Source organism: Colletes latitarsis, chromosome 11 (genome assembly GCF_051014445.1).
Source record: "Colletes latitarsis isolate SP2378_abdomen chromosome 11, iyColLati1, whole genome shotgun sequence".
Lineage (NCBI taxonomy): Eukaryota > Metazoa > Arthropoda > Insecta > Hymenoptera > Colletidae > Colletes > Colletes latitarsis.
In genome coordinates, this window is record NC_135144.1 from 26,752,780 (window position 1) to 26,769,646 (window position 16,867).

General features: G+C 38.3%; 1 protein-coding gene across 15 annotated transcripts in view; it reads left to right on the forward strand.

The window, feature by feature from the left end:
• Mp (collagen XV/XVIII-type protein multiplexin) overlaps window positions 1-16,867 on the forward strand; it is a 301,479-nt gene that overhangs the window by 130,749 nt on the left and 153,863 nt on the right. Inside the window, exon 1 of one of the 15 annotated variants that reach the window (XM_076776824.1) lies at window positions 2,278-2,812. The exons of the other annotated variants lie outside the window; for them this stretch is intronic. The gene's annotated coding sequence lies outside the window, so the exon portion shown is untranslated. Of the gene's footprint in view, window positions 1-2,277; window positions 2,813-16,867 lie in introns of those variants that run through there. 15 annotated transcript variants of the gene reach the window in all.

Consider the following 16,867-nt stretch of genomic DNA (forward strand, 5'->3'; position numbering starts at 1 on the left):
GGATAGCGTGATTTCGTAAATATGAAAGATGATAACGAAGCAACCCTCATTTAACCTTAGTATCAACGCCAGTGCCACGGCTACGGCATAATGTCACGCGGAATGTTTTGTTTCAAAAACAAAAAGATAAAGAATTACGGTCGTTTGGAACTACTAACCGGGTACTTAGAAACAGTATGCGAAACAGACAGAAAAACCGAGGAAAGTAACAGAAGTTGAAAATGATAAACCTTAACAAAATACAGAGATTATAAACGAGATAGTGTATCACCAATGACACGGATAATAAGAAAATACTACGACGCGTACAAGTAAAATTAACGGTGTTAATGATTTTATAAGATCGATGACGTTAACCCTCTTTAAACTATTTATCAGGAAAACATTGATATCACAGATTTTTCAGAGCAAAATTACTCCTATGCATGTTATATTATTTTATTTTAGACATTTAAAGAAAAACTATATCAAGGATGTTCGTTCGTTAGATCCACTGTCAATACGTCGATAAGAGCCCACCATTATCATTCCAAACAAGAAATACTTCGCATGCTTTCACGCAAACCATCAAGGAATCCATTTACTAGGAACAAATAACCATCGAAAGACCGACTCGGGGAATCGAAACAAAGTACGAGTCTAATCAAATTATCACGTCTCTATCGCCTCCTGAATAAATACAATAACCCTAATAGCACCAAATGCTTAACACCTTCCAACGACGTTCCAATAAAAGTCGTGCCAGAAAACAGCCTCGAAAAAGCAAACCGGAGACAAAACCGTATCAAATACTATACCAGACGCAGAAACAAATTAAGTATCCGTTACTAAGGAAATTAAAATTTCTAAGGTTAGAAATTTTAATGTGATTTCGCAGAATGATACTAAAATGATCCCTTTTGACGTATGAAAAAACATTGGATGTAGATACTGCACACTTTGAGATATAAATAATTAAAGTGGAATATAAGTTAATTCTGTATAACCCTATCGACTATTCGTAGAATAGTAAAATTTAATATTAATTCAGGTCATAAGTTTTTTGTGCATCTTTGCAATTCTGTAGCAATTAAAAGAATTGTCTTCTACGAATCGTCTGTAAATGTCGCGACCTGGTGTAGATTGCACGACATTTGCAAACAATCTATTGCAATTCAGATCGACTCGCGACAATTATCGACGAATTTACTGAAGCATGTTAGCATCGCTGGTGAAAGCAATTCATTTAATTCCTACGGTATTGCAGTATCAATAAACTCCTGTTTGGTACATATTTCAAAAAATACACAAAAACTTATGAAGCGAACGAATATTAAATTTTACGAGACCCGTCCCATAGAGGTTCGAGTATATTTCAAAGCACTGTTTTCTTTTTGCCAAAGTAATTATAGAGGGTTATTGAGTCTACCTCACAGAGATTCGAGTATACTTGCAAAGTACTTGATCCCATCACTGATTGTGAAACTTGATATCAGGAACTTGTGACGAATCAGGCTCGTTATTGTACGTCAAGAGGTTAATATTTCTCATACGCCAAAAGGGATCACTTAAGGGTGGAAACCACTGTGACGAATTGAGAAAATCGAAATTTTCTGTTATCTTTTCTCAAAGCGTGGGGGTTTAAGAATAACATGTAGAAAATGTAATATGCGTAACACATTCACGCTGGTTCCTATTATGGCTATAATAATTAATATTTTTATACCAAATTTTTACAAGTAGATCAAGAAATGTACGGGCTATAGCGACACATGTACTAAAGGTACACGCGAAATCGGTCGAGTAGATCTTGAGATATCATGGAAGCCAATACAGAAAAGATAGTTTCGCGAAAAACGTATCTAAACAGAAAGATCAGACCGTTCAAACAAGTATAGCTCAACCGAGCAATACGTATGCTTCGTGACCTTACTTAATTTTAGGAGCTCAGTGATATGCTATTGCACACATATTTCTAAGACTATAACCTTCAAGAAAATGCAAAAAAAATCGAATTTTTTAGCGGTTTACAGTAGAACAGCCCCTCAACTTAAAATCGTTGGATACATGAAATAAAAAAGTCAGAAAACGCACCCTTGACGCGAAGAGGAAGGGTCGAGGGATGTCCAACGCGGTGACAAGAGATGGTGGGGTTGTCAGGGGGAGGCGGGTAGATGAGGGTGAGAGAGAGGGGTCGTAACGACGGCACCCCCACTCGGCGTCGGCGTCGGCGTCGCGGACGCGACTGCGGTGGCATTTTATCGCGAGCGTTCTGGCGGCGCGCTCAATTTCGTTGTCGGTGGGACCGCGAGACGGCAGCATCGTTCTCCAACCCCCGCAGCACCCCCGAGGCGTCAGTGTGTCGGTTCGTTCGAGCGGCGTCGGTGCCCTCGCGCCGCCCCCCGTAGTCGTCGGCGTCACGCGCCACCTGCGAGGCGCCTCGCGTCGCGCTCACTGCCCGCCACGTACGCGGACGATCCACGACGACGACGAGAGATCCGTGCACAGCCGCGGCGGGCACGCTCGAATGCCGGACCTCTCTGTTTATGAGAGGCGTCCCGACGCGACCGGCTGACGTCGGCCGGCGGCAATTTCGACCGCGAACGCGGATCGGTTTGATACGCGCGCGAACGCGTCGTTCCGCCCGCAGGAGGCGAAGGAAAAAAGCTTCTTCGGCCAGCGAGCCCTCGAGACACGTTCCACGTATCACGTGCGCGAGAGAACCCTGTGACACAACGTGCTCCGAATTACCGACGTCCAGAATACAACCTGGATGCGTTAACCTAAATCGCGTTTCGTTGTGCCGCGTCCGTCGAAGGATCCCACCCACGCTGTAAGTAGCAAATTGATCTACGACCGATACGCGACGAGCTCCTCGCGAGCTGTTCCCCGCGAAACCCACGCCCGGGGGATTCGAGCTGATGGCCTCGGTGGATTGGGATTTCCTCTTTTTAGTTTCTCCTTTTAGCCTCTCGATCCGGCTCCTTCGATTATTCTCGTTGAATAGACGCCTCTCGCCTCCTTTCCTCGATCTTCGACGCTGCTCGTGATCCGAAACGCGAAAAGGATTCTTTGCCACTCCGAACACGGGTTCGCTCGTGATTACGGGCTCGGGATGCATCAGAATTGGAAATTGAAAAAGTGATTAACGCGGTGACGATTCGAGTTTCACGTTCGAAAGAGACGGGTATTTTTTCCGTTCGTCTTCTTTTCTCTCGCGTTTCCGTCGCTGTTAGGTAAACGCCGGAAATGGACTGACGCGAATGTTATTAAACTGAGCAACGAACGAGCAGGAGTTCGAAGAATTTCGAACATTACGTGCTCCGGATTATAGTTCCCGTCGATTCGAGTGCTTTCGAGTTTCGCTTAGCCAAAAAATACAGTTTTCGCGTAAACTTTGCAACTGATCTTAGATATAATAAATATATATATATTACAGGAACAAAATAGATTGAAATATCTTGTATTCTCGCTTGTAAGTGCGGACAGTGAAAGTGTTAAACGATGTTTGGAGGTTGGTTAGGAAAAGGAAATTGGTGTATCGAGAACCCGTATTACAGTGCATTGTTTCGAGGTTCCCCACTCGTAGCGGTTGACGGGAAAGTCGTGGAGAAGTTCAAATCGTGAAGAAAATTGAAACACGTGACAGTTGTGCGAACAAAGCTGCTTTTCGAAGTATCGGAAAGCGATAAAAGACTGAGTAGCAAGTGATAATCTTTCCCGGGTAAAGTGATAAATTTCTCGAAACCTAAAGTTACCTATACTTTGGTGAAATATTGGAGTGCTCGGAATCATTTAAGTGATAATGGCAGTTTACTAAAAATTATACTAGTTCTGATATGAAAGGGTAATAGCTGTATACGATTTAGTCGCGCGTCTCCCTTGTTTGAAACTATACTACTAGATCTTTTTTGCTCGCGAAAATTGAAGAAAATCTTTGACAAACAAAGGACAACTAATTCATGAGACAGACCATCCTTCGACTTTATAATTCAATACCGAATATAAGTAATTCGTGAACGATATATTAATGTCAAGAATAGGATTCTCTCGTTCATCGTCGGATCGATTTTGAATAAAACATTACATGTTGAAATGTCACAGCAAAGGAAAATTGACATCGGATTAAATGAAATTCAGATTCTACGATTAAAATTTGTAGAATAGAATAATTCGCTAGTGAACTATAAATCAATGATTAATGTCATTGCTAACGTGAAACTGTGTTTCGTGTTCTTTTTACTAAATAAAATTAAATTTATTAATAATATCAATTATTGAATTCAGTATTAAATAACAGTGATCGATACTCCGTGAAAATGATTTCTTTCATTTTTATCGACGATAGAAGCGAACCAGTAATTGACTTCAGAGAAGAGTAAAGCTACTTCTTAAATTTTTATTATTTTCACTACTAGACATATCTTTTGTAGAAAATACTGACTCGTGAACTCGGTATAAAGTACACGTAGAATAAATTGGATAACTTTGTAGATTTTCAAACTTTGAACTACACTAACTTGGGTAGCAGGGTAAATGCAACAATCTATCTGTGAGATAATATTGCAGCAGTACAACTCGCGATACCACATATCACATTGTACAGATTTATCATAGCATCTTGCCATTATCACGGACGGTACAATACCAACATTCGTTTCCATCGCTTTCTCGTATCCTACTGCGATTTGGGTTTTTTTTATGAAAAATACGATGATTTAGATTTAAATCATTAAGAAGCGATACTACTTTAAAATAATCAATATTCCTGCCAATCACAAGTACACATTTAGCTTCGCACGACCAGGTGTCTCTAATAATACTAATCCACAAGAGTTAGGAGTTGGCATTTTTACGTTTTATCGTCCAAGAAAAGGACAAGTGAAAATAATACAAATGGTGTAGCACATTACTTGCTTCGCTTTTCCGATAAAACCAGCAATGTCGTTTAAACTTTCCTTAACGTCAAGGCGAAGCAATATGGCCAAGTTTACTGCCAGACTTCTTTGACACGACACAGACTTTCTTCTTTTTTTTTCATTCAATTTACACATACAACGCGTTAACTGAATTTCTAGCTCAATAAACACTAACTCTCGAGTCTACTTTGGAACCTAAATCGGTAATTTATAATCGTTGTTTCGAGATCTGGGGAACGTGGAATGAAATAAATTTCCGATTAGCACATAGGACCGGTCCTATTGGGAGAGTCGATTTTTATTTCGTTTCGAGGAAACCGCGAGCCCCAGTCGGTCAACAAAGGCTACGGTTCAAGGTATTGCGGTCCTCGGAAAAATATTCTACTCTAATCCCCCGTACCCGGTCCTATTGAAAGAGAAAAAATAATAAAACTGACTAGGAGATATGCCTGCAAAAGGCATTAATTGAAAACGATTCGCTATGAAGTACTATAAAGCAAAGGATCTAAATAAATATTATTAAAATTCCTATGTAAAAATTCCATTTAATTCCAGAAACGGTATTTATGATTCAAATGTAATAAATTTCGCAGTAATCTATTACTCATATAATAATAAAGTTTAAAATTGTGGAATTTTTTAATTATCTTCCAAAAGGATCCGAGCAAGTTTGGTAAAGGCTGTTTCCTGAAGTTTCAATTACTTTCCGAGTAATTAATTAAAATGTCCATGGAAACATATAAAAATTGACAAAATCCCTCTACATAATTATTCGGTCAACCCATATCTAATAAAACGATTTATATTGCTTTTATTGCATTTATTTTATATTCGCGATTATTATTTCTAGAATAAGTTTCCGTTTATCAACTTCCTTCTGCATATACAATACAATTATGTATGATTTGGCGGATGATTTGAGTGTGTAACTAAAAGTAGGAGGAATGTTGATTATTGGGTCATTATTGATTATGGGTACGTTTACACTATCCATCGTTCAGTTGGAAATATGTCTCGATGTGTATTTTAACGAACGAACAATGATTAGCGACGGATGGTTACAATGAAGCTAATTATAAAGCAAGATGTCTGTATTAATCCTCTATTGTTAATGGTGCCAAACTTTCGAAAGATGCTCTGATATTAAACTTCGTTATTAAATTTATTTAGTATTACTCGGTTACTCAGTCTGGTAAAAGCTATCTGAACAATAAAAAAGTTACACCACCGTCCATTAAAAAGAGTCTAAAATGCCCCCTTTTTTCTCTCAACAGACGCCCTAAATGAAATGTGTTGCGTATGAAAAATTCAGTCAATTGGATGATTTAATTTAAAGAAAAGCAAATCAGTTTGTTGGACTTCGTTCGAGCCGCGTGAAATAAACTAAAAATTGATGCAGCGGGCTGAACGACACTGGCAACACCAAATTGGTTAACGCAAAGTTCATTGTGTTGCAGAACGGATGATCTTCGATGGTAACTAATTACGCGGCAGCGTGTAGATACCTTGAATCGCGTTAATGAGGTTATCGGAAGTTTCGGAGCGGAGAATAATGCGAAGACTTCGAAGCGGCTAGATAGCATTAGTTTCGATACGTCTTCGCGGATCATCAATTGTGTCCGTTTCGAGGCTAATAATCTGGCAGAATTACGGCACACTGGAATTGGGTTAATGAGCTAATCTGTACACGAGCCGATAACGCGATCGTGAAAAGTAACGCGCGGAAGAATAATTAGCATCGCGACGCCTTAATCATTCGCGGAAGAAACGATCTATACGTAATAAAATTTCAACCATCCGCCAACTGATTAACCGTCTCTGTTTTGTCGTCAATTTCTAACGTTTATCAGGTGGCTCGATCACTTTGATATTACAATGGAACCGTCAATGATCAATTTTTCGGGCAATCGGTTTACAAATACCGAAGTTGCAACTGTGTAATAAAACTGTAAGGAATAAAATAATTTTGAATACGTTAATCTTATAGAAATAAGAATAAACTACAGATATTGTTGCACGTCTGGTTTGAGGAACTGCAAATAAATTTACATAGAAATGACTATATAATAAATTTAGTTTACTTCTTACAGCCTTAATACTCGCAATTTTATAATCAGTGTAATACTTCTTGTTTGAATTTCTGATCACTCACCACTGTTGAATAATACAGCCCCGTAGGAAGACCAAGAGTAGAAACGCTCCCCAGTTGCTAAATGATTTTCTTTAATCTGGAAATGAAAGAAAAAGGAAATATGTAAGAAGAGACACGCATGGGTTGTAATTTTGAGCAAATAAACAGAAGAGATACGCATAATGCACGAGAAAGTTAGACAAACTACGAGACACACGAACTTACATCGTTGTTACATTGTAACCTAGTACGGTTAATAGGTAAACTTATGTATTAACTCTAATCCTACCGGGTGTGACTTTGGGTCACACACCAAGTTTGTATAACTGTAGTGCCTGTTAGCAAGTTTACATACTAACTACTATATTTCCCCGTCAAGCATAATGAACGGCGACGGTTTGAAAAACACATTTTTGAGACCGTTGAAATTTGGTGTTCAATAGCTTTAGTATTTACATCCACTGTCGTGAAACTAGTTTTTTCTACTACCAGTACATTATCTATTTCGTTTACTTAGTTCTGTATTTGTAGAGGTAAGAGAAATATTCGATATAAATATCCATACAAACGAAAATACATGGAATCAATTTTTACAATGCTTACAAATATTTGTATATTGAATTGCATACTGTGCCAATATTTTCGTCCACCACTGTATACAGGATGTATCTAGTAACTGGACCGAACAATAACTCTATGCCAAGTGCCCCTAGAAAAATATGATCGCGGAAAACTTTACACTGTGTCACACGCTCTAAGGTATTACTAAAGGATATTTTTAAATTAAAACACGGCAGACAAATATTATTTAATTAATGATAATAATTTTTAGGTGTTTTTTCAAAACTTTACTAGACAATATCGAGTACTAATATGAATACTTTGCTTTCAAATGCTATTCCAACTTTCATCTGAATTTCTACTTTTGTAATTCCCAGTTTAATACGCGAATGTAATATTCTCGATAAAATGTTTGCATGTGTAGTGCACAATGTTCATTTATTTTAATGATCGGAGGGTGCTCGAAACTTTTGGGCAGCAGTGTACCTATATGCTGAACTAGTAACACCACTGCGATGTCAGGTGACTACTTTAAGGTTAACCGTTGCGGTTGTGAGTCGAAGCAGTTTCAACGACACACTTTAACTGTGAATAGCTTTATTTCGAGTTGAACGAGACGCGAAACTCTTGAAAATACTGCCGAACTCGGTTATAACGAGCATCAGGAGATTGACAAAATTTAGTCGTTCTAATCATTACTCACAGCAACAGCGATGTATTAAATATGTCTTCCACTTTGTAAAATTCTCGGTCATTTCATGAGATAATACATTTGAACAACAACAGAAATATTACAGATGAATAAATAATGTTGTAACGTAGCTAAATACTATTTATATTAATTTACTTTCATATACTTACTTCACAAGCATTATTCAGTAATAATAAGTATGATTTATTGTAAATTAGAATTCTTATTATGAATCTGAAAACTGTTATCTGTTCTAATGATTTCACTTTGACATTTAAAAAACTGTTCGGTATATATATGCGTGTAGTACGCTCGTTATAAACGTGAACAGTTATAATGGAATACGCGTAAATTAAAATCACTATGGATGTTTGCTTTTTACAGTTATTTCACTATATCCGCGCTCGTTATAAACTTCGACTGTACTACGTAACCGATGTAGAACACTGTAGGAGATCGCTCTAGTTTTTTAGTATTTTTTTTTAATTGTCGACGTATATGTATACATATACACATGTACGATAGTGTTTCAAAATAAAAATATAATATGATACTCTGCTCTTGTTAAGAATATTGAGAATACCGTTCACTTAACGGCAATAAATGGCTGAATATGGTGCAGTTTACGTCGAGTGTGCACTTATGGCATTTGACGGTACCATTTTAATGGCTTTACCAAACGAAGCATCGCGCAGAACTAGCCTCATCTAATAATACGAAAGAAACTGCAACAATTATGAATATGATGACAAAATAAGAAGGAACTACTTTTTTGCTGCGACGATTCATGTTTAATTTACCAAGGACAGTTATTTTATGATATTTCGTACAATTCTAACTATAATGATTTGTGACCAATTGTAGCAGCTAAAAAATTTTTGCTGCAAAAGTTTGGAAAGTTTCATCAGATTCTTTGCACACGCAATCGGACATATGTAAAGAAATGACAACTTGATATTACCATTCCCCACTGTTCTCCTATTGCGTGACGTGTAGCTTAGCAATATCATTGGAGATATCAAGATTGATCACTTGATGGAAAACGTACAATGTTCAATCATTTGTGAACGTCAAGTAAACGAATCCATGCAATGTGAAGCCATCTATTTCCAACCGTGTATACTTTCATCGATTTTACATTTTCCTTTTTATATTTAACGCGTAAGCTTCGAATTCGATTTATCGTAATTTACGCGCAGAAACTAAAGTACGAGAATAATATATTTTCACAACACTTGTTTTTTGGTGAAATAAAATAACGAGGACTCGTATTTATTCTTTGTTTCGTGACATTTCTCGCGATACGAAGACTTACTTGGTTTTATTAAAAAGTACTTAAGAAGCCGAGATTTTCGAATTAAATTTAACGAGTTCCGTGGACCGAAGATTATATAAAAAATGTAATTTTAATTTAAGTATTCCATTAGAAAGTATCTCGCTGTTTCATAGTTCCATTGTTTAATATTAATCTTGCAGTTACTGCACCTATACGTAATTTTGTTAATGCTATACCGTGGAACTTTTTATCTCTTTTCATAAATAAAAATGTAAATGATTGAAATAAATCATTTTATTAACGCGAAATTGTGTTCAATTAAGTGCTGAATAGTACGAATAATTCTTTTCTTTGAAGTCTATTGATATAAATACATTTTCCGGGAATTGCAAATAAATCGAATTTCTGTCAGAATTATAATATTCCTATTGAAAATGATGATAAATTAAACAATATTTTCAAAAGAACACAATGGAGGTTAGATTTGGAAATAGCATCCACCTATAGATCACCTTCGCGCAATTATGCAATTATATCGGTTCGATGCGCACTCTTTCTTCTAATTATGTTATAATATTAATAATTGTTTTCGAGACACATTACGAGAGACAAATAATTAAAAATTCTCAGTCGATTAGCTCCCATAGCGATTTGTTGGCGAATTTCGAGAGACCGTATACGCGTGCTCGCATAAAAGACCGCTATGTCGTAAACTAATAATCATGGATGACTGATTTCCCAGTAAACCTCGCGTCCCCTTAGAATCAGGTTCATTGGGAAATTAAATTAAGCAAACGTAGAGTGAATGCTAATTAACGTATAACAGGGGAATCCTTGCGTTTCGACTGTGTTCAAGGATAGTAGTTATTCAAGGGCAAACTGAACTCACAGAGAAATCGAAATCTGATAGAAACTTTAATTACCTCGATAAAACTAGTATCAAAATTTGCATAGACGCGAATGAAACGTCTGACTCGCAGGAGCGATGTTTCTGCCAATTATTAAAGGAATTAACAACTTTTATCGCGAGCTATATCCGACCCGTGCAAGATTCGTACGAAATACGAATCAGACGTTCCGTGCATTCGCGTACTCGAAGTTCGTTCATTTATTTACCAGAATCTCTGAGAAAATAACCACACAAAGGAGACAGCGACGTGTGAAAGAGAAAATATCTTGGACAGAGGGTTCGTAGCTGCCAAATACGTCAGAACAGTGAAAGAATCAGAGAGATCGGGAGTAGAGACCGTGCATTGGTATGCGTGTGTGCCCAAACAGACTATATTCTGATCCGTACACTCACGTACCGTCGAATCTCTTATTTCGTTATTCCCTCCCTGCTCCTCGCGTTTCCTCTTATTTTGTGGATTGCATCGGCACAGCCAAAGTTCCTCCCGTTCTCCCTTTACTTTCTTCTTTTCTACTGGCGTGTTCCGCGTATCGAGTGCTGGGTTTCTGATCTTCCATATTCCATAGACGACCGTTACTTCGAGCAATTGCGAACCGTTGCTTGTTTACCTCCAACTCATTTTTACCCCCTTCGTACGTTCCCTATCTTTTATTTCTTCGAGGAAGGACCCGAATATTATTAAACTCTCGCCAGAACATTTTAAGATCACCCTACACAGGTCAATGAATTCCTCAGAAAATGAAAACATATATTACTAAGATCTCTCCCTCTACGTCACTTGTGAAAAATATTTATTCACCCAATAAATTTTGCAAGAAATTTATTTGTTTCTCTATCGACAAGTGCAGAATTTAGACTTTTTTATAATATACGACTAATCCACAGAAGCATTTCTACAATCTCGAGGTATCCTTGGAGTTCAGTTTACAGTTCCAAATTCTATGAATGACTGAATTATATTGAGGAGGATTAATTCTATAAACGGTATGATGCATTCTATGTCACTGTCTATCGTATTTGAGCTATTGAGGAGCCAAAGTTTAACACAATGGTAATCGCGATTGAAGTTCCGACTTCTTCAGATCATAAAATAATAATGGCGAGCTCATGCAGACTTCGTATTGTCAGAAATAGCGACGCGGCGCTGTCCGTATCATAAACTCATTTCCATTGTGCGCCTTGAACAACCTGGATTCGAATCCTTTGTTGGACGATTGCTCCACTAATTGAACTATCTTTATTCTTCGGCCCTATATTTCAAAATAAGTCTGGATATTTGCAATTCCACGAATTAAAAAGTTTCTCTCTATGTAAACAATGGAGCTCGGGAATAACTATTATTACTTCGTACTAATTGAGCGACATGGATCACGTCAAATAATTTCTTTGTTTCTTCGACTTTTTGGAAAAGTTCTAATCGTACGTAAACTTCTCTATATGTGGATTGTTTTGACATATCCCTTCTCTGTTATAGTTCCCATATTTTGTTCAGTTGTTCTTTTGTAATTCTTTGCAACCCTATGTTTTACATTATCATTTCCCTCGGTTCGTCTATATTAATGGTATCCTACGAAAGAAATTAGCAAAGGTAACGCTTACTCTCGTTATCCTTGAATTAATTTTTTGCGAACAGCCACAAAGGGTTAATTGTTCCTTTCTCGGCACGCTTAATGGGAACGCGATTAATAGATCAACCGAAAGAACATTAGCGGAGGCGTAAGATGTGAATTTAAAATGTTACTCGTTTAGCGTAAGTAGAACGGCCATTGAATAAATTTTCTGACCTCTGCGGAAAATTTGCGGTTTAGATACCAACGTTTCTGCGGGGACAATAACTTATTCCGGGGAAACACTCAGTTTTCAATTCCTCGGAGGGAAACGTTTCTCGTAGGAAAATCTTTGAAGCGAGTAGAAAATGATCGGCTGCCTCGTTATTCCGACATCAACCGGTATACTACAAATCTACTGCTTATCCGTTGCGACCTCAACGTTAACTTTTCCTACAGTAATTTGAAAAAAATATATACATTGTTCCAAAAATAATGATAATAAAATAACCGTCTGTTCTATTCGTTTCTCATTGCAGACAGAAGTGGTTCCAGCTTAAAATCTATTAATACCCGGTTCTTCTAAGCAAAAATATTCTCTTAAATCTCTTAAATCTATTCTGTCGAATGCAAGGTTATTCTACCAATTCATCCCCTCATATTTTAGTACAAACTGATCGTGAATTGAGCTTCTCGACTCCGGAACATTAAAGTTGTTACCATTTGTGTTACGAAAAATATTCATTAAAAAAAAGGAAACAAGTTTCAATCGGCCAAAGTTTGTAATAGTATGTGGTCTGAAACGGGTGAACCATTTTCACGGATCGTCATTTATTTAATTCGTCGAGGCCAGAGGGTGTTTCATAATTCGAAATTTGGAAGGTTAATACATTTTATCTGACATCACGCTACATTGTCATCTGTCGCTTTCCGTGATGCTTTCTAAACGCGTCCTTCGTGCTCGATTGTATAGTAAGCACCGAATTTACGACCGGAAGACGACGTCAGCCTGCAGCGACAGCTGTCGTGTTCGGGAATTTCGCTTACAAGAACGATTTCCCTTTAACTGTCAACCTCAAAATGTTCTTAACATGGTTTACCGTATTCGTACAATTTTACGATACCCGATAATCATCGACTCCTTCTCGCAGATTTTTCATCCGATGGAACCCGTTCGTATTTCACGGGGCGCATCTTTGTCCGCCAGAGCCCGAGACTTTCGACATTTTTTTGTTTTCTATCAGAAAGTTTTTCTTTGGACCGACGACGGGACGGCGGGCTCGTTTTTAATAGTCGCGAAAGGTGAAAGGCGACGTTATCGGAAGCGATAAATCTTCCGCCGTGGGAAAATTAGAAAAATGTTTTTTTATTAGGTGAGATATGATAATGCGAGGGCGGGAACAGATGTCGATGAGGAAAACATTTCTCGGGCGCGTGCGTCACCGTGGAATTTTCTCGGAATTTATGGACACTAATATGTTATCCATTAAACTTTATGGCTCGAAATTTCGTCGCATTTTCAGAATGGGAAAATCGTTTATGGAAACACCCTGTGTACCGGAACTATGCATCCAAGTCTAAGTCGATTCAGAATGTTATTCGGCGACATGGACTTAAATTGTCAACCGATGAAAATTGGCTTTTTCGACTCGGCAACGGATCCATATTGCTTGTTTTGCTTAAACACGCAGTGGTGTAACGGTCTCTGTTAGGTTACAGTCAAACGATCGAGCAGGCCATGTCAATAATTCGATACGGTGACGATTGGACGAGGTTTGGTGGCATTGCTCCGGTGTATGACTACATAGTCTTGTTGATACACGAGAGGAATTCGACGAAAATGCTTTTTAAACAGTACCGTCAGATGGTTGTCACAAATCTATGTATATTCGGTGCTGTTGATTCGCAAGATAATGGACAATTACAATGTATCCAGAGCAAGAAGCAAAGTTCAAAAGTCAAATTTTCTGTGAGACCGAAATTTCGATTTTAGGCATTGAAATCATTTTTGTTTAGCTCCACGCTGTAATTAACCATTTTTTCATTTCACTTTTCCGAGTAAATTTTGTATTTGTCTCTCCCAGTTAAATAATATAATATAACTGAGATGTTTTTACGATTTTTATTGTGAATTCGTTACTCTTTACCTTGTTTATCCTCGTGAGCTATCGGTTCGCGAAAGCGTCGAAACAAACAAAGGCTATGCAACGGCCGTCAGTTCATTAAATCGGAACGATGAACCAACGCCAGAAAGGATAAAGTCATTAATTTTCAGCGTGATCGAAGCAGCGTTATTCCGAGTCAATTACCCGGTTAAAACGACGTCCGTTTGACTGTCCTTTGATTTTTCTTTCGGTTAAACCGTCCCGGGTATTTTTTCGACAATTCAATGCTATCTTTTACCTAATTTCGTTTTGTTCCTTTTTAACTGTCCGCCGCGTATTGCATGTGGGACGGTTTTGCCAAAAAAATCCATTCTTCTAAAAAGAACGTAAAATAATCTGGCAGAAGAGATAAAACCGTGTAACAGGGAACAAATACCGTGTTCAGAAACAATGCAGCATGAAAATTAAACCGTACCACTCGCTCCTTTCTTTCGTTTTGCGTTTTGCGATGTTTCCTGCTGTTCTATTCTGGATTCGTTACTTTCTTTGAGAGAAAATGAATTTTTTCATTGTTTAATTAAAACAAGTTTAAATTATTTATTGAAGAAAAGACCGAAACGTTATATCCATAGAAGCAACGCTTCAACTAATTTCGAGCATAATGTTCTTTTCATTCAGGTTCCATTAAACACACCTAGAAGTGAAAGTAGAACGTCTGTTTAAAACACAGAAACGAAAAATACGTTTCGTCGCAGTAATTAGGGTAATTATTTCAGATACTTTGGTAAAAGACATTTTTAATAAATAATTAGTAGAAAGTTAATAAAACTCTTAAGAAACCTAACCTAACCTAATATTCCATAATTACTGATTCTGAAGGGTAAACTCTACTCGGTTACGCAGCTACAACCCCTAATTACCTACACTAATTACTCAGCTACGTCTAGCTTACTAGGTGCCTACAGAATTTAAGCGAATATTATTATCTGAAGACAATGATTGCATACTTGTTGAGAAAAAATTGAAACTCACCAAAACACTGAGTAAACTTCCTAGAGTAAAAAATTGTCGATAGTCGCCTGTTCCAAGCTTCGAAGCAAAATTTTAGACAAACTCCGTTTCAAAAAATCTGCAATCCTTTATTTGCAAGGGAAATGCAGCATCCTGTCTTTGAACGGACGTTTCATACGTTATTCGTTGTACTCGATGTTGAAAAATTTGCGAAACAGCGTCCGGGGCGTTGTTCGCGCAAAACGTAGGATACGCTAACCAGTAAACACGCTGCTTCTCGATCGACAGCTGTCGATCGAGAAGATCCGACCTCGATGGGAACGCGTAAAATCGCCAACACGCACGCGCGGGCAATCCGCTCGAGAGCTTTTCGTCGCACCTCTCGTCGTAAACGCGAGGCTTCGTTTCCCCCTTGATTTTCTCGTCCTCCCCCGTGTCTCGACTGATAAATTTTTTGACGCGACGGCGAAATCGGCGAAACCACTTCAGAATGGATTTTCAATTATTCGTCGAACGCCGCGACGAGCGCAACGTCGTAAAATCGAGTTATCGCGCGATGTGACAGCCGACTCGCTCGCTCGCGCTCGATGCCGCACGGGATGGCCCTGAATAGGGAATCATTGTTAAGTGGATTGTAATTGAATATCGCCTGGGTGTGCCTCGGCAGAAGTCGTTGAAAGCGCGTCTCCCTGAAAAATAGGCTTTTTTCCGCTCGAGAAAACTCGTCGACCGAGTTGTTCATCGTTGTCATTCGGTATAATGGAATTTATTCGCGGACGGTGCGGATTTCTTTTTGTTCGCGCGGTCAGTGACGATCGGCGTTCCGACCGCGGTACCCGTAATTCTTCACAATTTTACGGGCTTTCGGATCTCGTTTGCACGAAAGAACTCGCGGAACACGGAATTGGAAACACAGACTACAAAGCCACTAGAAAATGTTTAAACACCGCCGGTATACGCGCACTCGAAAAACGAAAATTTACGTCTTCCGAGTTTGATGAATTACACGCAAAATGCAAGATTTCAGGTTTAAGCAAAATCTATATAAAATATATAGAAATCTAAATACAATATTAAAACAATTATCGCAATATTGGCGGTGAATGCAAAGCAACGCGTGTTCGTAAAAGAATATTGACATTTTTGTTCATAATAGTACTGTGGGTCGTATGAACTAAATGTTTTTGTCTTGAAATGTTAAAGAATATTTGTGAAAAGTGGCAAAAAGTTTCATCGAACTCTTATGCTGTATAAAAATTGTCAAACATCGCTTCTCGTTTTACCATTTTACACGAGCCTCCCCCCTTAAGAAGTAATCAGGATTTATCAACCCCTGCACACGACGGATAAGAATGGAGCATAATAAGCTACATTAGGGACACTACAATAGTGCACGAATACGAGCAGAGTATATTATAATAATATTGTAAATTATAATTCGGTGTATTTATTTTCGAGAACAATATGAAACGTTTCTGCGATTCGAATGCGTTCGTCGTCGAAAGACGAAACAGCTTGATCGCGAAAGGAAAGGAAATTCGTTTTGCTTTTGATCGCGCGAAAAGAACAATCGTCCGCCGAAATAAAGACGGGAATCGCGAGACCGAGGAGGGAAAATCAGAAAATATAGAAATTCAATTGGAAAGCGAGATAAGCGACGCGACAGAATTTTCAACGAACGCCCGACGCCTCATCGCGCACAGAATGTGTGCAGTACGCGATGTCGAAGCGCTTAGA